This window comes from Heterocephalus glaber, unplaced genomic scaffold (assembly GCF_053883595.1).
Source record: "Heterocephalus glaber isolate CG9 unplaced genomic scaffold, H.glaber_assembly_v1.0 deba00000281, whole genome shotgun sequence".
In the NCBI taxonomy this organism is placed as follows: domain Eukaryota; kingdom Metazoa; phylum Chordata; class Mammalia; order Rodentia; family Bathyergidae; genus Heterocephalus; species Heterocephalus glaber.
In genome coordinates this window covers 4,594,910-4,619,689 of record NW_028258139.1, presented here as the reverse complement: position 1 = coordinate 4,619,689, position 24,780 = coordinate 4,594,910, and the positions used below count along the sequence as shown (strand labels likewise).

At 34.7% G+C, this 24,780-nt stretch overlaps 1 pseudogene; it reads right to left on the bottom strand.

The window, feature by feature from the left end:
- Window positions 1-4: 4 nt before the first annotated feature.
- Window positions 5-1,680, bottom strand: LOC101697677 (securin pseudogene; annotated as a pseudogene).
- Between the last annotated feature and the right edge of the window lie 23,100 nt (window positions 1,681-24,780).

Here is a 24,780-nt window from a genome sequence, read left to right as displayed (position 1 = left end):
TTGATTTCTAAACCATATGTATGTTTAAAATATGATCTTGAGAGATTTAAATACAATAAAAAGGAGAGGTATGACCTGTCTACCCTGGAGTGCAAACCTTTTGGAATGTAATCTGTTCTGGTTCATCAATATTTGTGATGCTTTGATATCTGATCTTTAAAAGGCCCCAAAGATTAGAGAAAGATGCTACTTGCAAAATTACTTAAGCAGGCTAAGAGTCACAACTTTTGGAAGCATGAGAACTTTGAAATCTTTATAATGGCCTCGTGAGTCTATATTGGGGGATTGGCAGAGAGGATATCATTACCTTGTCATTAGTAATTGAGAAATAGTTCATCACCCTGTGTCCTACAATACCACAATTGTCTTTCAGATAATCATTGTGTCACAAAGATGAGTGCTGATAGAAATAATTATAGAACAATCCTGATATTTATGTTATTCTTGTTACTAAATTTTTACTTTTTACTTTAGCTCAGTTTTGTTTCAGCTTTTGGTTTGGAAAAAAATTCCATTTAATAAAAAGTGAATGTTCATCATGGGTAATTTAAATACTTAAAAAGAACACAAAGAAAAATTAAGAGATACATTAAATTTCACCACCAACTAATTTAACACAACTCATTTTGACAAATATTATATTGTACATGTATTTGTTTATATAAATATAAGTAGATGAATTTAAAGCTTTTATAAAAGCCCTTGAGTTGGGGAAGTACCTCAGCAGAAGAGTGATTGTCTAGCATGCACAGGCCCTGTGTTCGATCTCCAACACAACAAAAATAAGAATAAATAAATAAAAATAAAACACTCCAATAGAAATATAATATAGAATAAATATTTGGAGGAAGTATATTGACAAGTTTAGTAAAATTCAGGTATCATTGAAATTGAGTGAGGAGTATGAAAGACTTGATCCACAGAATGTATACCATTGGAAAGATAATTGAGTGCTAACAAAAGGCAGAATTATCCATATTTTTTTAAAATACAGAATGCATTATTTATATAAACACACAGAAACTATAAAGCACTAAGAAATTTAAATATCCATGTCATAACAAGCAGGTGGCATTCACCGTCCAGGACGGAAAGAATGCTTGGAGGAGGGAGAATGCAGCAGATCAGCTCCCCACGGGGAGGGCATCTTCAGGGGTGAAGGGGGCCCAGCTGGGGCAGCCTCTCCAGCCCTCTCTCCTCCTCGAGCACCGTGAGAGGCACTCCGCTCAAGGGCGGCTGTGCGATCTGGTCTTGCTCCGGCAGACAGACGCTCTCGAAATCTAGAGGATTGAAGGGAAAGAATTTCTCAATTTCTGGAAAGGTGTCGTCAGAGGCAGGAACAGAGCTTTGCACTTTGATGGTCTTCTCAGTCCTCTTTTTGGCAGAGAGGTTTGGGTTTTGTTTGAGGGGTCCATTGCTCTTTACTGATTTTTCCGTAGCTCTGTTGACAGTTCCCAAAGCCTTTCTGGCAGTTTTTGGTAAGGCTGGCGGAGCATTGAACAGTTTGCCAACTTGCGACATTGAAACCCGAGATCTCCCATCTAAGGCTTTGACTGCAGCCCCAGACTCCAGCTTCAGCCCATCCTTAGGGGCCACAGGGGCGACTGGTTCTCCGTTTTCCTTATCGACAAAGATCAGAGTAGCCATCCTGTACCAAGACGCAGCCAACAGTGACGCCACACTAGCGGTTTAAACCACAACTAATGATACAATTGGCTTCTTCTGGGAGGCGGAGTCTGAGAGAAGGACCAATGAGGGGGAGCAAAGCCATCAGGGCCCGCCCACAGGTCTTTCCCTGAAAGTTTGTGACTCACCGCACAAAGTAAATAACTAGGCAGGCACAACTTTAATCTCCAACGCTGGAGCGATCCATATATTTTTTAAAGGTCATTGGTTATGTTCTCAAGTATGTTTTATAATTTTAAGTTAAATGTTATACAAAAAAATCATTCATTTCACAATGTCAGTCTGTGCATTTTGCTAAATGAAAATGATTGTATGCCACTAACAAGTTTAAGGTACAACAATTTAGTTACACCAATAAATAACCCAGTGTTCCTCTGTAACCAACACGGTCCCTTCTATCAACCCTTGCCAATAACTGATCTGCTTTTTGTCTCACTAGCTTCCTCTTTTCAAATTTAATTGGTGAAATATATCACTTTTGGAGGTTGGCTTCTTTTATTTAGTGGAAGGCCTTTGAGGTCCATCCATTCTCTTTGTACATCAGTAGTCTGTCCCACTTTGATTGTACTGCATATGGCCACGCTTTCCCTGACTGAAGGATGCTTGAGGGCTTCCGATTTTGGATGACTACAATAATGTCACCATTAACCTTAACATATAGGCTCTTTTGTGAACATAAATTTTCATTTTCAACACTAAATTCCTAGGAATGGGATTGCTATGTTTTGTCATACATGTTTTAAGGTAAATGCATATGATAGAAACATAATAGCTACTTTGTAAAGTAGCTGTACTATTTTACTTTCTCACAACGCTCTTGCTGCAAAATGTGAGAGTGTGAGTCACCTCAGATCTCAGTCACCACCTGGTTTTGCCATTGTTCTTAATGTTGGAATAATTGTGTGGATACAGATATCCTACCGCAGGTTAAACTCACGGCTCTGTAATGACCCATAAATTGGAACCTCTTCTCTATGCTTATGTGTCATATGTTTTTTAGTGAAATGTATCTTCAAATAAATATCATATACTTTTGAGTTATAAAGAAATTTCCTAAGTCCTTTATAAAAGAGACAGTTTTTAAATATTTTCTGCCAGTATTAACCTTATTGTTTCAGTCCCTTAAAAGCATCTTTCAAGGGCCGCAGATTTAGCTCAGTAGCTCCGGCGCCTGCCTTGCAAGCGGAAGGATCTGAGTTCCGTCCCCGGTACCAAAAAAAACCAAACCAAAACAAAAAAAGCATCTTTCAAGCTGGTCTTAAGTTGACACTATATATATAACCCATAGTTTTTCTTTGTTGATCCTTTCTTGACAGCAAACAACATTTTTTATGTTATAAATCTTTTCTCAACCACAGAGCACAAAGATATTCTTTTATATTCATTTCTAGAAATTTCATAATTTTAGGCTATAGTTTCTACATACAGGTTTGTTAGCAACTTTAATTTTATAAAGAGTGAAATGTTTAGTTTTTTTTAAATAGATATCTAATTGTACCCCCAACATTTGTTAGAACTGTCTTACTATTGAATTGCCTTTGTATCTTTGTCAAAAATTTAGTGGACTATATATATGTGGATTTATATTTCTACTATCTTTTCTGTTAATCTGTATGTCTAAGTTTTCTCAAATGCTCTATTCTGTTCAAGAAATGTTATTGTTACTCCAAATATTAGTCCTCTATTTTTTATCTCATTTTCAAAATCATTTTGATTATTTTAGTTTCTTTCATTTTCAATATAAACTTTATAATCAGCTGACCAAATTCAAAAAATATTTATTTGATCTTAAATTATAATTATGTGGATGTACAGATAAGTGTAGAGAGATTTGACATCTTAATAATCCTAAGTGTTCCGATCCATGAACACAGCATATTTCCCACCCTTATTTAGGTCTTGTCTCATTGCTTTCACCTGTGTTTTGAGTTTTTATTCTATAAATGTGCACATATTCTGTTAGATTCTGTGTAATCTGTGCTAGTCTAGATAGTAATTTTTGCAGTTCATTTGATAATGGTTCTTCGTTTATATATAAAATATGGTTTATTGTGTATCTTGAAACCTGGGTAAAGTCATTTATTAATTTTAATTCCCTTTTTGTATATTCTTTTTAAATATTCTGTATAGACAATCATGTCATATTCAATGGAGTCTAATTGCCTCTCTTCTTTGCTAGTCTGTTTTAATTGTATCTTCCTCCACATTGCAAAAGTTCCAAGCTGCAGTTTCACATTAAAGAGCATTGTTCAAAGTAAACATCCTTGCCTTAATTTTATCTGCTACTATTAAGTAATTGTTAGCCACGAGTTTTTGGTAAATCACCTTAAGCAGATTAAGCAACTTCCCCTTTATTCCCTATTTGTGAGGATGAATAGATAATGAATGTCAACACAGGCTGTTTCTGCATTGTTCAAAGGATTATATGACTTGCATTAGATTATACTCTGTTTCCAATATTGAGCCATCCTTGTGCATTGCTGGGGTAAGTGCATTTGGTCATAATATATTACGTACTTTATATATTTTTATTCAACATGGTTTATTCCCTCCAAATTATTTTGTGATCACTTCTCCTAAGAAAGCCTTATTGTTTTTTCTTCCAAAAGAATGAAAATTCTGTTCCCTTTCAGTGTGCCTACAAATATTCTATAAATACCTTCATCTGGAGTCCACTTGTCTTTCATCATGGGCAGCTCCAAGCAGCTTTAGAGTTTTCTAGGCATGAGATATAAAGTGTTCCTTAAGCCCCATACATTCTAAAGGTCAACTATCAATCAAACATTTTGTTGATTTTCTGAAGCCCCTCTGTCTCACTTTTTAAGTAGAAACATTCAACTGAAATGCTAAGCAGGGAAAGAGAACTAACATAAAAATCATATAATTAAAACTTCCATTACATTGGAAATGAAATGTGGAGAAATGTAGAGAGAAGAAAGAAAACTGTTTCCATTTAAGTAAAATGCCACAATATAAATCTCCTTGGATTCAAGGGAATGCAAGAGTTGACTTTTGAATAAATGTAAGTTTTTTACTTATTTGGGTAAATACTTATTGAGTACAATTGCTGGGCATCAGTAGGTGTGGGATGAGGTTATTATTTGCTTGCTTTGTTTGTGGTGCTGGGGATTTGCACTAGCTAAATCCCCAGATCTTTTTTTTTTCTTTCTCTCTCTCTTTTGAGACATCATCTTGCTAAGTCACTGAGTTGCCCAGGTTGGGCTCGAACATGGGCTCCTGTCTCAATCTTTAGGAGTATGGGATTACAGATGTGCATTAACTCATCTGGCAGGGGTGTGTTAAATTTTATAAGAAACTGCAAAACTGTTGTTTAAAATGGCTATGCCATTTCCTACTCCTATCAGCAATGAATGTTAGTTCTTTTTGCTCTGTTTCTTTACCAGCAAGTTATATTGTCAGCATTCTAAGTTTTACCCTTTCTTATAAAGTGTAGAGGGCTCTCATTGCTGTTCAATATCCACTTCCTTGATTTATTTATTTTTAAGAATTTTGACAGGTACTTAACATAAAGAAAAAACAAAGATGGAAAAATGAGATATATTGAGACTATAAGTAATTAAAGAGAAGTAACAACTAACAAGGACAAAGGAGAGCTAACAACTCTTCAAAGTTACTGTACACCAGGATTTATAGTAAATATACAGCTTAAAAGGATAAGTTTACATAAAAATATACTTCTACCTGGGAGTCTTTTGATAAAATACAAAACTGGAAAACAATATTATCTATATACTATGGAAATAACTTACTCTGTGATAAGGAATTTGAAGTTTTCTCTTTTGACTATTGAAAAATATAAATATATCTTAACCAAGAAAAGTTCATGAGTGGTTTTTATTTTCAGGCTTATTTTTATCAGCAATATTGAGACCAACACTAGAAGCAAAGAGGAAAGCTTACATTTGAAAACTGGCAGAAAAAAATCAGCCGTCTAGAATGGTTAAATTCTCAAGGGAACTAATATGATAAGCCTGAGAATTATATAGAAAAAATAAAGAGAAAAAATCCAGGATAATAGTTTGTAGACCAATTAGAAATAAATAGCAAATGAGATTCTGGAGAAATATATTTTCTTAAATGTTTTGTATATATGAAGAATCTAAGCTACATAACTTGAAATTATAATTATCAACAGGTTGCATTTCCGAGTAAGGATGCATGATCATAATTGATATTTTTTGTGTACATATTCAATGTTATATAATACACTATACACAGGAATACCTTATTAATTTCCAAAAGGTTAATAAGAAAAACAAGAGGAACTGACCTACAGCAAAATAAAAGAAATGCTTCATGAGTGAAAGATATCTGCTGTGTTGGTCAAATAGTATATGTAAGGAATAAATAGCCCTTTCAAAAATCAACACTCTTCTCAGTGTAGAAAGCCATCTCAACCAGAACACTGGGCTGAGGTGTAACTCAGTGGTACAGTGTTTGTCTAGTATACTCAAGGCCCTGAATTTAATTCCCAGGACTATAAAAAAGGTGTTTTATTTAACAATAGAAGAACAAATGTAATGATGGAAGTGTTAAATTTATCAGAACTTTTATAATGATGTATCATTATATTAATTATATGATGACACAAAGAGTTCTGTCTTTGAAGTACTATGGTTTTTCAAGGTGTAACTTAACAAATAGATTGGGTGGGAAAATGAGGTGTTATTGGAGCAAAGAATTACCTCAAGTGGTTCATACTATAGTACAGAAGGGTGAAAATATTATCAAAAGGTGAAAGCTTGTTTTAAATATTTGAATCTTATTCTTTATTTCTTTATATTGTTCATTTATTCTTCATTTTATAATTTCATAATCAAATCATTCCCTTGAGATTTCAAGATACATCCAAGTAATTAACACCTTGAAAATATTTACACTCATATAATAGGGTTTAATTACCAAAAAATGAATACTCATTTGCATTGTTAAAGAAAACTTTTATACATGAGTGAATCATTAAAGTAAAATTTTTGTAAGTTAATTAGTATTTGAAGAATCATGTTCTCCCATCTATAATTTTAGTTTGTTTCTCAAGTGGCTTTGTAATTGATCTACTTGTCATAGTGCATTAAATTTTCCAGTACAGTTTTCTATTTAGAATAGCACAAAATATTATTTGCATAATATTTGAGATGCAGTTGGCAAACAGGAACTGTACTGGTCTATTCTTGGTAGGTAGACAGGGACCCCAGACACTGGTGCACCTTACTCAAGCTGTTTACTTTTCACACCTGACAAACAACCACCCATGTCACTAAAGTGGAAAGTACAAGATGATATGTCTTTTAGTACATATTCATGGACCCTAATGAACGAGCTCATACTGTGGATTCTAGTTTATTTGTCCTCTTTCTCACTCTACATTCATCTTACCTTTCCAATTGCCAGTCCTACTCAGATGCAAAAATAATAGGCTTGTAGAGAATATCCAGTCAGTTTTCAGAATTGTGTGAGTTCAGTTGGAGGTTTGTCTCAAAGAAAGAGAACAGGCCTAAGGTGCACAAGGCCCTAGCACATAAAAAATGAATAAGGTCAAGTCATTGTAATAAATTATTTTATATCAGTGACCTAGATCTAGATCTCTCTGACTCCTAATGGAGCTCCTGTATTGTCCAGATTTTATTTGGTACTGCCACAGATTTTATGAAATATGAATTATCAAAGAGGCTTAATAAATGTTTTACAAATCAGATGAGTAGTGTTTGTGTAAAGGAGAATGACTTGTTTATATTGATGTTTTCAGACATATGGAAATCATTCAGTGAACTTCATTAATTATTAAACTTCCTGAGGACTCAATTCTCAATAGGTGAAAGACTTCAGTTGGTAGAGGGGATAAATTTGGAGTCTCAATCATAGGGAAACCAGTTAGAATTGATAAAAAGAAAGTTAACATGACAGATGCTCTACCAAGGTCCCGAGTCTCATGGAAGACGCCGAATCACCCCGCTGCAGACAGGCAGGTCTGCCCATGCCCTACCGAGGTCCCCAGTCACACAGAACATGCCAAATCAGTCCGCTACACACAGGAAGGTCTGTGCAAGCCCTACCAAGGTCCTGAGTCACACGGAAGATGCCAAATCACCCCGCTGCAGACAGGCAGCCACCTGGTTCCACACTACAAAGACGCAGAGGACACAAGACCACCAGACCAAGGTACTGAGTCCAGCTGTTCCCAGCCCACAGGTAGGGGCTTCTGAGCTGCCATCCCACTGCTCCTGGTCCAGAGGAAGGGGCTTCCCGATCACCATCCATCCAGCTGCTCCCAGCCCAGAGGAAAGGGCTTTTGGGCCACCATCCCTACCGCTGCTCCTGGCCCCTGTCCCACCTCTCACAGCTCAGAGGAGGTAATCCATGCAGGCACTAACAGCCCCCCGCCCCAGTCGAAATGAGAAACCACTTAAATAAGTCTCAAAACCAGACTTCCAGATCACCTACAGCAACCCCAAAGGGAAATGAGATGGAACACACTGATACTCAACCATCTGGACTCCCTGAACTGGCAACAAAAGGGGATCTGGAAAAAATGAAATCAGAAATAATTTCTCAGATAACAGGAGAAATTGTGCCCCTAGTGCAAGACATGATTAATAAATCTAGAGAGGAGCTCAGGAACATGACGGAATCCCAACATAGGAAACAAATGGAATCCATAAAACAGATGCAAATGGATTTCCAGGACATGAAAAACTCCATTGAAAGTCTACACAGCAGAATAAGCCAATGTGAGGACAGAATTTAAGATATAGAAGATAAGATTGCAATTAGTGACCAGGAAAAGAAAAATGGCTTCAAAATTATAAGGGAACATGAGAAATCAATCCAGCAGCTGCTAGATGATGCAAACAAGAATAACATAAGACTGATTGGGCTCAATGAAGAAACAGGAGAGAGTGGAGATGACATAAAAAATCTCTTCACAGAAATAATGGAAGAAAACTTCCCAAGCAGGGGAAAAGAGCTTGACATACAGATAAGTGAGGCATTTAGGACTCCAAATAGCCTTGATCAAAAAAAAAATCTACACATAGGCATATAATTGTTAAGATTCCAGAAACACAACAGAAGAACAAAGTTCTACAAGCAGTTAGAGAAAAGAAACAAATCACATACAAAGGAAAGCCCATCAGAATCACAGCAGACTTCTCAACACAAACCATCAAGGCAAGAAGAGCTGGGAGTGACATATTCCAATCCCTAAAAGAAAACAGCCTCCAACCCAGATTGATGTACCTTGCAAAACTATCTTTCAAAATGGATGGAGAAATAAGATACTTTTATGACAAAGACCACCTTAGGAACTTTGTGAATACCAAACCAGCACTCCAAAAAATTTTAGACAATATCCTAGGAACACACATTGAGGCTCACAACCCCAGGAAGCAAAGAAGAATGAACCCATCTGGCATGACAAGAAATTAAATGTAAAGGGGGAGAAACCAACAAAAACAAAACATCATGGCAATGACAAGTCAATATGTTTCAGTTATAACCATCAAGATTAATGGTCTCAATTCACCAATCAAAACAAATAGACTGGCAGAATGGGTCAAGAAGCAAAATCTAACAATATGCTGCATACAAGAAACACACTTAATTCAAAAGGAAACTCATAGACTGAAAGTTAAAGGGTGGAAAACAATACTCCATGCAACAGGAACCTGAAAAAAAGCAGTAGCTATCCTCTTGGCAGATCAAGTAGATTTCAAACCAACACTGATTAAGAGAGACAAAGAAGGACACTACAACCTTGTAAAGGGAACAATCCAAGAGGAAGAGATGACAATCATAAATATCTATGCACCAAACACTAGTGCACCCAACTATATAAAACAAATAGTAACAGACATGAAAAGTCATATATGCAGTAATACAATTGTAGTGGAGGACCTCAACACCCCACTGTCACAAATAGATAGATCAACTAGACTAAAAATAAGTAATGAAATACTAGAACTCAATAAAACTCTTGAACAAATGAATTTAACAGATGTTTACAGAGTTTTCCATTACACAAAATCAGAATACACATTCTTCTCAGCTGCACATGGGTCATTCTCCAAAATAGACCACATACTCACACAGAACAGGTTTAAGTAAGTGCAAAGGAATTGAAGTTATCCGCTGTATATTATCAGACCATAGTGCAATGAAATTGGAGATCCATAGCAAAAGAAACTAAAAAAATTTCATAAACACATGGAAATTGAACAAAACACTTCTAAATAACCAATGGGTCACAGAGGAAATTAAAGAAGAAATCAGACAGTTCCTTCAATTAAATGACAATGACAACACAGCATATTGGAATCTATGGGACACAATGAAAGCAGTCTTACGAGGGAAATTCATAGCAGTGAATACTCATGTTAGGAAAACAGAATGAGCCTAATTAAACAACCTGATGCTGAACCTCAAGCTTCTAGAAAAAGAAGAGCAGGGCAACCCCAAACTCATACAAGGGAGGAAATTATAAAGATCAGAGGAGAAATCAATTCAATGGAGACTAAGAGAAGGATACAAAAAATCAATGAAGCCAAGAGTTGGTTCTTTGAAAGAATCAACAAAATTGAAAAACCCTTAGCCAACCTTATCAGAAAAAGGAAAGAAAAGGCCCAAATCCATGCAATTAGGAATGAAAAGGGTGAAATGACAACAGACCCAGCAGAAATCCAGAGGATCATCAATACCTACTTCCAGAACCTATATGCCAATAAGATGGACAACACAGAAAAAATGGACAGATTCCTAGATACATATGAATTACCAAAGTTTTGGGCCAGGGATTTAACTTGGTGATTTTGCCGCCTGGTGCGCAAGCACAAGGACTTGAGTTTGATTCCTGGTACCAAAAAAAAAAAAAAAAAAAAAAAAAAAAAAAAAAAAAATTGAACGAAGAAGACCTAAAAATTCTGAACAACCCAATATCGACCAATGAAATTGAAAATGGAATTAAAAACTTATCAAATAGGAAAATCCCAGGCCCTGATGGCTTCACTGCTGAATTCTATAAGACATTTAGATAGGAACTGCTACCACTACTGTTTAAACTCTTCAATGAAATTGAAAGGGAAGCAATACTCCCAAATTCATTCCTGGAAGCAAGCATCACCTTGATCCCCAAAGCAGAAAAAGACCCAACTGAAAAAGAGAACTATATGCCAATCTCACTAATGAACATAGATGCAAAAATCCTTAATAAGATACTGGCAAACAGAATGCAGAAGATCATCAAGAAGATCATACACCCTGATCAAGTGGGATTCATCCCAGGGATGCAGGGATAGTTCAATATACGAAAATCAATCAATGTAATACACTATATCAATAGAGCCAAGGACAAAAACCATATGATTATCTCCGTAGATGCACAAAAAGCATTTGACAAAAGCCAACATGCATTTATGATAAAAACCCTCCAAAAAAATGGAATAGATGGTCTCTACCTCAAACTGATAAAAGCCATCTATGAAAAAGCAACAGCCAATATCATACTAAATGGTCAAAAACTGAAATCCTTCACACTAAAATCAGGAACAAGACAAGGATGTCCACTATCACCACTCTTGTTCAATATAGTTCTGGAAACATTAGCTCTGGGAATTAGACAAGAGAAAGAAATAAAAGGAATAAAGATAGGAAATGAAGAAGTCAAATTGTCATTATTTGCAGATGACATGATACTCTATATAGAAGACCCCAAGAAGTCCACCAAAAGTCTTCTAGACTTAATAACTAAATTCAGTCAAGTAGCTGGTTACAAGGGCAACACACAAAAATCAATAGCTTTCCCCTACACGAATGACAGACTCACTGAGAGAGAAATAGGGCAAATAATTCCTTTCACAATAGCATCCAAAAAACTGCAATACCTAGGAATCAACTTAAAAAAAGAAATCAAAGACCTCTACTCTGAAAACTGTAGCACTCTGAAAAAAAGATTGAAGATGATATCAGAAAATGGAAAGACCATTGCTCCTGGGTAGAAAGAACCAATATAGTGAAATGGCCATACCTTCAAAATTGGTATACAGATTCAATGCAATCCCAATTGAAATTCCAAGAACATACTTAACAAACCTTGAGAAAATCATCCAAATATTTATTTGGAACCAGAAGAGACCCAGAATAGCAAAAGCAATTCTAGGTAACAGAGACATGGCAGGGGGTATCACAATTCCCAACCTGCAACTCTACTACAAATCTACTGTGATAAAAATAGCATGGTACTGGCAGAGAAAGAGACCTGAGGACAGATTAGAAGATGAAGAAACAACGCCAGACACACTCAGCCATCTCATCTTCGATAAAGGAGCCAAACACCCTCACTGGAGGAAAGATAGGCTCTTTAATAAATGGTGCTGAAAAAATTGGGCTTCAACTTGCCAAAGATTAAAACTAGACCTATATTTTTCACCATGCACTAAACTAAAATAAAAATGGATTAAAGATCTACATATTAAAATAGAAACTCTGAACCAGGTGGAACAGAGGCTAGGTAGAACCCTTGAAGACATTGGTGTAGGAAAAGATTTTATGAACAAAACCTCAGTTGCCTGTGAACTAGCACAAACAATTAACAAGTGGGATCTCTTCTTATTAAAAGGCTTCTGTACAGCAAGAGAAACCACCAGCAGTGTGAAGAGACAACTCACAATGTGGGAAAAAATCTTCAACTGTTCTTCCTCAGACAAAGGTCTGTTATCTCAAATGTATAAAGAACTTAAAAAGATCAGACCTCCCAAATTTAAAGACCCAATCCAAAAATGGGCATCTGAAATGAACAGACATTTCTCAGACAAAGAAGTAGAAATAGCAAATAAATACATGAAAAAATGTTCAACATCACTGGTCATTTGAGCGATGCAAATGAATCAACACTGAGATTTCACTTCACTCCAGAAAGAATGGCTGCTATCATGAAATCAACCAATAACAAATGCTGGTGGGGCTATGGGGAAAGAGGAACCCTGCTCCACTGCTGGTGGGAGTGTAGACTGGTGCAAGCACTGTGGAAATCAGTATGGAGATACCTCAAAGAACTAGGATTGACCTCGCTATTCCACTGCTGGGGATCTTCCCCCCAAAATTAAAAGAATCATACCACAGTGATATATGTGTGCCCATGTTCATCGCAGCACAGTTTGTAATAGCTAAACCTTGGAAACAGCCCAAATGCCCATCAACTGGAGACTGGATAAAGAAAATGTGTTTTTTTTAAAAAAAAATGGAGTACTACTCAGCCATAAAAAATGAGAAATTAGAGTCATTTATAGCTAAGTGGATGCACATTGAAGGCATACTCTTAAGAAAAATAAATAGGACACACATGAATAAATACCGAATAGCTTCTCTGGTGTGAAAAACTGAAAGTGTAAATAAGGACTAAATGTATAATAGATCATGTGAAGTAGGAAGAAAAGGGGCAAAGGGGAAGGAAGTGGGAGGGCTAGGGGAAAGGATAGAAGGGAATGGGATTAATATGAGAAAATGGAAAAATAGGAACAAAATCTTTGTAAATAGGGAGGGATGGAGGGGCTGAAGGGAGGGCTGGGCAAGGGTGAAAAATAAGAACCAAGAGAGACTATGTAAAGGTGCAAATTTCCAATGATGAATGTCATTATATTGTACACCTAAAATGTTCCAATGATTATAATGAATAATCAATAAAGCAAAATAGGAAGAAAAGGTCCAAAGCGGTAGGGGTAGTGGGAGGGGCAGGGGAAAGGAAAGAAGGGAAAGGAAAAACGCTGAGAAATGGAAAAAATGGAAATAAAGTCTTTGTAAATAGGGAAGGGTGGAGCGGGTGAAGGGAGGGCTAGGAATGGGGAAAAAATAAGAACCAAGATGCATTATGTAAAGGTCCAATTCCCAATGAGAAATGTAATTGTGTTGTATACCTACAATGTACCAATAAAAGAATTTAATACAGAAAAAGAAAAAAAAAGAATTTGTAGTTTAGCCCACATATCATTTCTTAAATCATTATAGCTACGTATTTAATTTTGATTCATTATATATTTCTTCTAATGTAAAATAATTATTCTCCTCATCTATATTAATTTTGTGAAACATTAATATTTAGCAGGAAGTTCAAAAACATGAAAATGCTAAAAATAAAAACATCCTTTATTTTGAAATACTGGATGAATCAGATTGAAAAAAAAAAGAAAAAGGAATTTCCATTTACACATCTCCCAACTTACACAAATGATAGCCTCTTATATAGCTATAATTTATCATTTTAATAGAACATAAGCATTATGACATGACAGTTATATGTTTTTAGTTAATTTTTAAAATTTTTATTTATTCATTCATTTGCAATGACTGAGGTCGAACCCAAGGCCTTGGATATGTTATGCAGGTATTCTACCACTGAGATACTTGTTCAACTTGTAGTAATATCATTAATTAAATTACAAATCTTATTCAGTTTTGTCAGTTTCTACAAGCACTCGCATTTTGGGTGGGGTTCCTTGAAATGCTATAAGTTGTAGAGGTTTCTATGGCCATAACCATAACCAGGATGCAGAATATTTCCATCACCACAGGATAACTCCCTTGATCTCTGTAGACACATATCCTCCTACTAGTGCTAATCCCTGGCAAGCATTTACGCATTTCTTGTCAGTACAATTTGTCAGTTTGAAACTTACATACATGGAAAGCTGCAGTATGTTGCATTTTTAAAAAATACTCTTTTTCATTCAACATACTGCCCTTGAGATCTTACCAAGGTTGTTGCATGACATCAGTTATTTGTCCTTTTTTACCACAACATTGTATCCTCTTGTATAGTTAGTCCACATTTTATCCTCTACCCAATAAAGACGTTGGAGTTATTTCCAGTTTGGGGTTATTTAGAAGTTGATATAAACACTTGTGGAAAAATGTTTGTGGGAAAAATGACAATCAGTAAATCCACTCTAAAAAATCAGTAGATGACAACTACCAGGCTTGTTCATCAGGATTCTATTGATTTAACTGATAGGGAGATCAGGAATCCAAATGGACTTGCACAGTTGACTTTTCCCTGCATAACAGACAGCATAAGTTTCATATTTTCTGTGGCCTCCCAAGACCCACAGAACTAAGGCAAAGTTTGAGTCAAGCAGGTACTGTATTGGTGACCCAGTGGGTCTGCATTTTGCTGAGAAGCCTAAGAATTCCCCAATTGCTTAAGGCAATTGTTGTCAAGTCTCATCTTTGACCCCTCTGAGAAAGGAGATGTTTTTATTTCTCTGGTAAGGGGATGAAGAGATCGTCATCTTAACTATTTTAGAATGTATCTGTGGAGGGAGAAGTTCTCGATCTTTACTACCTGGTGATAAGATTAATGCATCCTCAGCCTCAGAAGTGCTTGCTCAGAGGATGTGCAAAACCTCTGAAAAGGTAGTCTGAGCCACAAGATATGTAGAAGTGTCATTAAGATGTGATTCCCAACAATCAATAGACAAATGCTAAATTGCTGTATTTTAAGATATATTTAACTTTATAAGAAATTTTCAAGGTATTTTCCAAAGCACTATAATGCTGTGCTTTCCCATTAACAATGCATGAGTTTTCCAATGGCTCTTCACCCTATTTAGCTCTCCCGTTCAGTATTAGCTTAGTCATTTTATTATGTAAATATTGTTTTATTCCTCATTATATTAAGTTGCATATCCTTAAGGGATAATGATGTTGAACATATTTACAAGTGACTTTTGGTCATCCTTTTCACACAAATGTGTGTGTAAGGCTCTCTCATTTTCTAATTGTCTCTGATATTTATTGAATTTAAAGAACTACATATGCTAGGAAAAAAAATCCTTTGCCAGATGGCATGATTTCTAAACCTTCCTTCTCTTAGCAAGATCTTGCACATACACGCACATACAAGATCTTGCACATGTTTTTAAATTGGTTAAAGTCCAACTTAATAATAGTCTCAATTTAATTTTTATATTTATTTATGTTAGTATTTTTATATGTATGCATGTAAATTGTTTTTTTTTTTGTTTTTTTTTTTTGGTACCAGGGATTGAACTCGGGTCCTTGCGCTTGCGAAGCAGGCGGCGGAACCACTGAGCTAAATCTCCGGCCTGTAAATTGTATTTTAAGATTTTCAATTTTGAAAAAAATGCAGCTTTTCAAGGAGTGGTAAAGATTACATATAGAATTCTCTGAGACCTTACTGATTACATTTTACATATTTTATTTTAATTTTATGCCTAAAATTGAGAGTGTACACTGTGTCTACAGTTCTAAAATTTTTTTCCCATTTAGATAGTAGTTTAGTGAAATACAGAATTGGCCATCCCCAAGTTCTCTGAGGAGCCACACTCTGCCCTCACCAGCCTCTGGCATTACCTCCACACCATAGCAATGCCCAGCACCACAAGTCTGTTGCCTGTCTCAATGATTTTGCCATTTTGAGAATGCCATATAAGTGGAATTATATAATATTTGACCTACAATAGGATTTTTATTTTAAGACAGTTTTAGATTTACAGAAAATTTTGCAATTAATACACCATATTTTCATAGTCTGCACCTTTTCCTATTATAATATCTTAATATTTTATAATTAATAAAACAACTTAATACATTATATAAAAACTTAAATTCATAGTGTATTTCAATTTCCTTAGTTTCTGTGTACTATTCATTTTCAGAGTCACAATTGGACCTTAAATACCATCTCATATTTAGTCACGTTTCTTTATGCTGTTTTGTCTATGACAGTTTCTCAGACTTGCCTTATTTTTTATGAGCTTGATCAAGTTGAGAAGTGCTGGTTAGCTCTATTTAGAATACCTTTCTGTTGAGCTATCTGATGTTCTACTCTTGGTTAGACTGTCTTTATGTAGTGTGGGCAAAAGACCACAGAGGTAAAGTGTCCTTTTCATCATATCCATCAGCATGCCTTCGATTCACAACAGCAATGGGCTCCACTATCAACATGACCCATCACTGTGGTTGTCAACTGAGCTGGCATGTTATTGTCTCTGTTGGAAAGTCCCCATTCTTCCCTGCTTCCAGCTTACTCCATGTGGTATTCTTTGTAAGCCACTCTTCACAACTCAGAACAATAAAGTCGAGAGGCTATGTTTCTCCTTTGTATAAAGCAGATTAAACATATTATATGGCATTCTTTTTTTGCTTAATACTGTAGCTTCATCTCCTCTTTCATGTGAATCTATCTGTTCAATAATGCATTCCTATTAGTATGTATGCATAAATATTTATTTTACACTTTGTATTATAATTGAAAGTTCCTTTGTTTTATTGTTCAAATGATATTAGTTTGTACTACTAATAGATTGGTGTCTGTGTTGCTCTAAATTTCTTTGTTTGTTTTTTTGTTTTAGTATTTCCTTATTTTCTGTCCTTTTAAAATGTTCCAGGCTTACCTTTTGTATTCCTTATCCCAATCTTTGTCTTGGCTATTTTATCAAGAAGTCCTGGTTCCTCCTGTTAAAGAATGGGACAAGGAGACAAAATCTGAATGTCAGATATAGTTTTATGTGTAAATTACATATTTTATTTAAAGTTTGATCTTTATAGAAAACAAAGAGTTGTTTCTTGCTATTTTTTTAATCCACTCTAACAATTGCTGTCCTTTGGAAATTAATATTTTAATTAGATCATTTACATTAAAAGTGGTTATTGATAAATTAACATCGATTATATTTTTAACTTTTTTTATTCATTAAGTTTATTGGTACATTTTAGGTATACATTATGATCACATTGGGAATTTGTACCTGTACATGATATATCTTGGTTGTTCTTTTTTCTCCATTCCCATTCCCTCCCTTCCACCCCTCCACACCTTCCTACTTACAAAAAACTTTGTTTCCATTTTTTCCCCTTTTATCACATTTTTTCTTTTCCTTCTTTCCTTCCCCCATCCCCCTTGCCTACTTCCCTTTCTTCTTTGGACCTTTTCTTCATATTTCACATGATTATGCATTTTGGTCCTCATTTACACTTTCTGTTTTTCTTTTTTTTTGGCTTCTTTCTTATTTTACTATTTCCTTATTTAAAATGAACAGTGTACATGATTCTATTTTATCTCCTCTAAGTATAAGGTATTGGAAACATTTCTGTTGCAGTGACCAAATATCTGGAATAAACAACTTGGAGGTGGGAAGGTTTGACTCAGAGTTTCAGAGATTTCAGCCCACGTTTCATTGGCCCCATCACTTTGTGTAAATGGTAACACAAAGTTGCTTACCCCATGGCAGCCTGAAAGGAGAGAGAGGAAGTGACTGAGGAAGGGCTCAGTACCCTCTTCCTGGGCACACACCGATGACACGATTTCCTGTTTGTAGGCCCCAGCTCCAAAGGCTCCACTACTTGCAAGTAGCTCCATAGGCTGCAACCAGGGCTTTAAAGTATGGTCTTTGGAGAGATTTCAGATTCAAACTATAACCAATATGGAGTATTTTTTAAGTGTGTATTTGCCCCAGAAACTCATAAAATATATTTTATTTAACCTTCATTCATCTTCAATTAAAATTATACCTATATAAGTAAAATAAGTATCTCATAAGTTAGTGCATCGAATACCACCATCCTCTTATTTCTTATGAGGGTGCAGTAATTAACACCACTTATAAATATGGTATATTCATCTCTAAGATTATTATTAGTACTACTTTCAACACTTATTTAAATTATTTAAAAATGAGAAATACAAAAATTTTCATTTGCCTTTATCTATACCTTCTCTGATGGAATTCCGTTTCTTGTTGCTGTTTTTTGATTTTTGGTTTTTGGTTTTTGCAGTATAGGGAATTGAATCTAGAGCTTTCATACTGAGCTACATCCTAGATCTTTTTATTTTTATTTTGAGATAGGATTTTGCTAAGTTGCTGAGACTGAGCTCAAACTCCTACTTAAGCCTCTCAGGTGTCAGAGATTACAAGTATTTGGCACTATACCTGGGGATACTTTTCCTGCTTTGATATAGATATAGATTTCTGACTTACATCAATTTCTTTGCTCCTGAAACACTTTTGCAGGATAATCTGCAGGTAATAATTCTGCAATATTTTTGTTTTTCTAAAGAAGTATTTTTTTTTTCTTCACTGGAAAGATAATTTAGCTAGGTATAGAATTTTAGTTTTGTGATTTTTGTTTCTTTTAATACTTTAGCCCATTGTACTATTTTTGTACAGTTTTTGAACAGATGTGCAATGTAATATTCGTTTATTTATTCTATAGCCCATGTATTTTCTTTCTCTGGTTACAGTCAAGATTTTTCTTTGTCTTTGATTTTTTTCAATTGGAATGTGATATACCTCAGTGTAGTTTGAAGGATATATATCTTGCATGGTGTTCCTTGAGCTTTCTCGATCTGTGGCTTAGGGTCTGTCATTAATTTTGGAAAATCTTTTGTCGTTATTCCTTCACATAGATTTTCTGCTGTATTTTCTTCTGCTTGGGACATTTCAATGCTGTGCGTGTTACAGCTTTTGAAATAACAATAGTATTCTTTGTTACTTTGTTCTGTTTTCATCTTCCTTTGTGTGTGTGTGTTTCAATTGAAAAGGTTATATTCTTCAAGGTCACATTTTTTTTAGTACTGGCAATTTAACCCAGGGCCTTTGTGCTGAACTACATCTCCAGTCTTTTTTGTCCAGGTGTGGCTCAAATTCATGATTGTCCTACTTGTCTCCAAGAGTGTTGAAAATGATCACTGATCTTTTCTTGGTATGTGTAGTCTGAGAATGCCACAAAAGACATTCTTTGTACCTGTGGCAGTGCTCTTGATTTCAAGTGTTTCCTTTTGATTTTTCTTAGAATTCCCGTGTCTCTGGCTACATTACCTGTTAGTCTCTGGACCTGCTCTCTTTCTCTCACCCTTTACCTAACCGCTGATGATGTGGGACACCTACACATTCTTCCTTGTGATCCATGTACAGTGTATATGAAATTGTATGTTCAAGTCTTTCACACATTTTTTAGTTGCTCTTCGATTTTCTACTGTTGTTTAAGGTGCTACTTATATATTGCGAGTTAAAATACTTTCTCAGAAATGTAGTTTTCAAATATATTTTTCAATTTTATACCTGAAGATACTCAGATATCTTTTCAAGAGTTTATATTTTTATTTTCTTCATAGTATATTTCACATAGAATACGTTTTTAAATTTAATGAAATGGACTGTGATTTGCGTTGTATATAAGAATGCTGCATAACTATTACAAACTGTGCTGCTATGAACATGGGTGCACATATATCACTGTGGTATGATGCTTTTAATTCTTGGGGGAAGATCCCCAGCAGGGGAATACCTAGGTCAAATGGGACTTCCAGTCCTCGTTCTTTGAGGTATCTCCATACTGATTTCCACAGTGGTTGCACCAGTCTACACTCCCACCAGCAGAGGAGAAGGGTTCCTTTTTCCCCCTAACCCCACCAAGATATATCATGTAAAGGTACAAATTGCCAGTGATGAATGTCATCATATTGTATACCTAAAATGTACCAATAAAATTAATGAATACAAAAGACTAAATATGTGGGACAATTGAAGAGTTTATCCAGACTATTGTAACAGCAAGGCCATTCATGAAAGAGGAACATCTCAAAGGGAAAAAGAAAAAGAATGCCCCATAAGAAAAATTTGTGAATGATGAAATAGGTATTTTGATGAGGAGGATTCTAACCAAAGTGTTGAAGTTAGATCCTGGATGTTCCTTAATGTTTATAGGATAATATGAGAAAAGATAAATGAGTAAAAGAAATTAAGAAGCAGTAAACCATAATTTAAAAATTTAGATAATTTTCATCTTACCCATGTTTTGAAAAATGAGAATGTGATTTGTGAACAGAACTCCAAGGATGACAAGACTATAACTTTCTTTCTTTCTTTCTTTCTTTCTTTCTTTCTTTCTTTCTTTCTTTCTTTCTTTCTTTCTCTCTCTCTCTTTCTTTCTTTCTTTTTCTTTCTCTTCTTTCTTTCTTTCTTTCTTTTTTCTTTCATGCCACGCTAGGTACTAGATTCTGGATTTAGGCAAACACTACCTTTAAGCTACACTCTCAGTTCCTAGACTCTGTCTTTAGATTATGAGATTATTATCCAATCACAAATATTGCCAATTTGAACCCAAGTAAATAGAGATAGGACAAAATTAACTTAGATTCTAGAAGATAGGATCATGGAACTATTTGTATGCAGATACCCATTAAAGTTTAAAGAAAGGTAAGAATGACTCTTAAAGCAATTCAGACGTTATCAAGGTTGCTTACTTGTTATTAATGTATAGGGCCATTGCATTGGTTTCAACAGTGAGAACATGTCAGCCCAAACCATAATGGTGGGGTGTCACAGTACAACTGTAGAGATGAGATCAGCATCTAGGGCCATAGGGATGAAACTAGTGCCCCATGGGCCCAGAAGCCAAGACAGAAAGCCAAAGAGGATTATAGTTAAGGTTTAAGGTACTATAGGAATTTTTTTTACTAGCATTGAGAGCTGCTTGGAAACTGTCATCTCTTTCTCTGTCTTTTTCCCCCCTTCGGGGTTGAGGATATCTATCTTATGGTTATTCATCAATGCATTTTGGCAGCATGTAACTTATGGTTCACAAGGTCAACATCTTGAGAGGAATATTGTCTCAGGATGAATAATACCTGATATTCAGACTTTAGACATCCAAACCAATACTGGAAATGCACCTATTTGTTTTGTTGGCATGGTACAAATATTTTATTGTTGTTGTTTCTTGCCTATGAGGTAATGTAAATTTAACAGTAATAATGATTAATTATTAGAGACTGAATATTTTTACGACTCTAAAATTTATGTTAAATTTCCAATGTCACCCCAAAATTCATATGTTGAAGTTCTAATGTTTGTCCAGCTGCATATGAAAGTAATCAGGAAGTATTAATAAAGTAATTAATGTGATCATAAGTGTAGGGCTATAAACTGATAAGATTGGAGATGAAAACAGGATGAAGGGATGTTATGTGCATGTACCAACTCCTCTTGGAGTGTAATCGTTATGTACTGGAAACATGTATAATAAAAATCGAGCTTTAAAAAATATTTAAAAAATGGAAGACACACAGGAGAGATTGCTTTCTTTATGGGCACAAGAACCATGGAAAGGCTATGTGAAGGCACAGGAAAAGGCAACCTTCTACAAGCTAAGAAGAGAACACTTACCAGAAATCAAAGCATCTGGAAACTAACCTTAGAATTTCAGTCTCCAGAAGTGAAAGAAAATTAGTTTGTTATTCAAACTATCCAGTGTACAGTGTTTTGTTATGGAGGCTGGCAAACTAAAATAGCTGTTCATTACTTTGAAGTTTTAATTAATTCTTAACTGACATATTTACTCTAGTAAGTCTTCTTATCCATTATCAAAGTATGGACATTCATTAATTTAAAACATTTTTGATGTCTTACAATAGAATTTTGTGGATAGCAGTACATAAACTTTATGCATCTTTCATTAAATTTATACCTGTTTTATTTGTGGGTGTAATTTTAAATGGTATTGCTGTATAGTCATTGTTACTGCATAGAAATACAATGGAATTGTGTATTTGTGACCTTGATTCACTCATTTTGAGTTATAAGCTCTTGCTTCTCTATTTTTCTAAACATTCTGTGGGTTCTCTATGCAGAAAAGTATGCCATCTGAAAATAGGAGCAATTTTATTTCATTCCACTATTTCTGTCTTAATTACTTCCCTTTTGCCTTATTACAAATTAGAACTCCTAATATAGTGCTAAGTAATATTAGTGAGAATAAAATTCCTTGTACTCTGAATCATAGTTTAAAACATTCAGTATCTAATCATTAAGTTCATTAGTTTTTTATTGTAGATATTCTTTTTACTTGAGAAATGTTATCTTTATTCTTATTATGCTGAGTCTTTATCATATATAGATGTTTAACTTTGTCAAATATCTTTTCTACATTAGTGACATAGTCATATAGTCTTGCTTTATGCAGTTTATATATTGGTCAAATTCATGAAATTTTGAATATTGAATCAGTCTTGTATGCCTGCAATAAATCCCAACTAGTCAAGGTATGTTCTCATCTTTACAGATTGCTGAATTCTATTTACCAGTTTGTTTTCTAAATTTTTGTATTGAAATGAGACTTTTTAAATATTTTTGTGATATGTTGGGTGCAGGGGAACACAATATTGATTATGCCCCAAAGCAGGCTGTAAGCAGTACAGGGTGTAAAGAGTTGACTCCACAACTGGCTTGTTTATAGAAGTGAGTTTGGCCAAATCTACATGCTGAGGTCAGAGTAACTTGCACCCAAATTCCATTCCCACAACTAAAACTTTCTTAACTAGAAGGACAATGTTCTAATTACAGCCATATATTTTGTCTATTCAGTTTCAAATTCAGTAATACTTCGTCTAGTCTTTTATGAGCCTTGCTTGCATTAATTTCTGTAGAAACCACACAACTGCACATCCTCACTGGTAGTACAGCCCTTGCACGTAGCTTGGCTTTTCTCCAATTGATTAATAATAAAAATCAGTGGCTTGGACTTGCCAGTGCCTTTGTCAGTTGTACTGTCATTGGTTGTGCTGGTGCCCCACTTTCTGTCTCTCTTACTTTTGTCTTTTAATGTCTTTTTTTTCTCCCAAGCCTTCTGGTACACTGGGCAGGAGACTGGAGCCTACTTCAGAGGTTTTCTGTAACATTTCAGGGGTTCCCAGTAGTTGAAGGTTAAGTGTGTCATTTTTGTTTTTGTGCTTTCTGCTTTCATTGCTTTTAAAATATTTTATATTGTTAAAGATATTTGTTACTTGCTTTGTTAAGGATATTTGTAGCTATCTTAATGAAAAAAGGATTTTTCCCTCTTTTTCTAAATTAGAATATTAAGCTTGAAAATGAATTTTAAAATATTCTCTTTCTTCTTTTTATTAGAGTTTGTGTATAATTGATGTTATTTTTTAATATGTTATCATTCCTTTGTCAAACTCTCTGAGCCTAGAATTTTATTTCTGGGAAGTTTATAATTATGGGTTATTTTTTCTTGATAGTTATAGAGCTATCTAAATTATTTTATATTATGTTGCAGTATTTAATCTAGTAATCTCTAGGTTATTTATAATGTCAAATACAATGTAAATGTTAGGTAAATATATTTATGCTGTATGGTTTAGGGAATAACAACAAAACATATATTGAATATTTTGACTCAAGGTTGGTTAAATTTGTGCAGACAGAATCCATGCATTCAGATACATAACTGCACTAGATTATGTGTTTAAAGTTTTTTAATCATAATATCCCTTTACGTATGCAGGATCTGTAGATCTGTAGTGATATCCCTTGTTTTATTCTTCATAATGCCATTTTGGGTCCTCTATCTTTACTAATATTTTTGAATACCCCTCCAGATATAATCATTACCCATACATTTTGTAGATATTCATTGTTTAGTATCCCAATGTTTAGATATACTGTTTATTTTTTGTTGCTGTTTGTTTGTTTGATTCAATTGTGCTCAAAGAACATTGTGTGTCATTTTAATTCTTCTAAATTTAGTGAAGATTTTTAAAGGTGTGTGATGTGGTCTGTCTTGGTATATATTCCATCAGTAATTGAAAAGAATGTGATCTGCTGATGTGTCTTGGAATTATTTTATACCTGTTAAGTGCCAGTCTTTTGAGTTCTTCCTTTCCTTGATTTTCTATTTAGTTCTTCTATCAATGGAGAAAATCTTACAGGACTCTCCAATTAAAATTTTGATTTATCTCAGTTTATTTCATAGCTATCATTAATTGCTTCACATATAACTTAATTCTGATTTTTGATGTATACACATTTAGTATGGCTATATCATCTTAGGGCATGGCATTTCATACTTATTTTTATCATTTCTTAATCTAAATTCTGTATTATTTGATACTACTTCTACTTACTGTTCCTTAATGTTTGCATGACAACATTTTTTTTCTCTGATTTCTATGGCATATTTGAAATGAATTTCTTACAGACAGTTGAGAATTAATCATTTTTCTCTCTGTTTAGAAAATACCCTTTAGCCACTCTTTCACTTAAGTAAGCTAACCACAAATTGTTT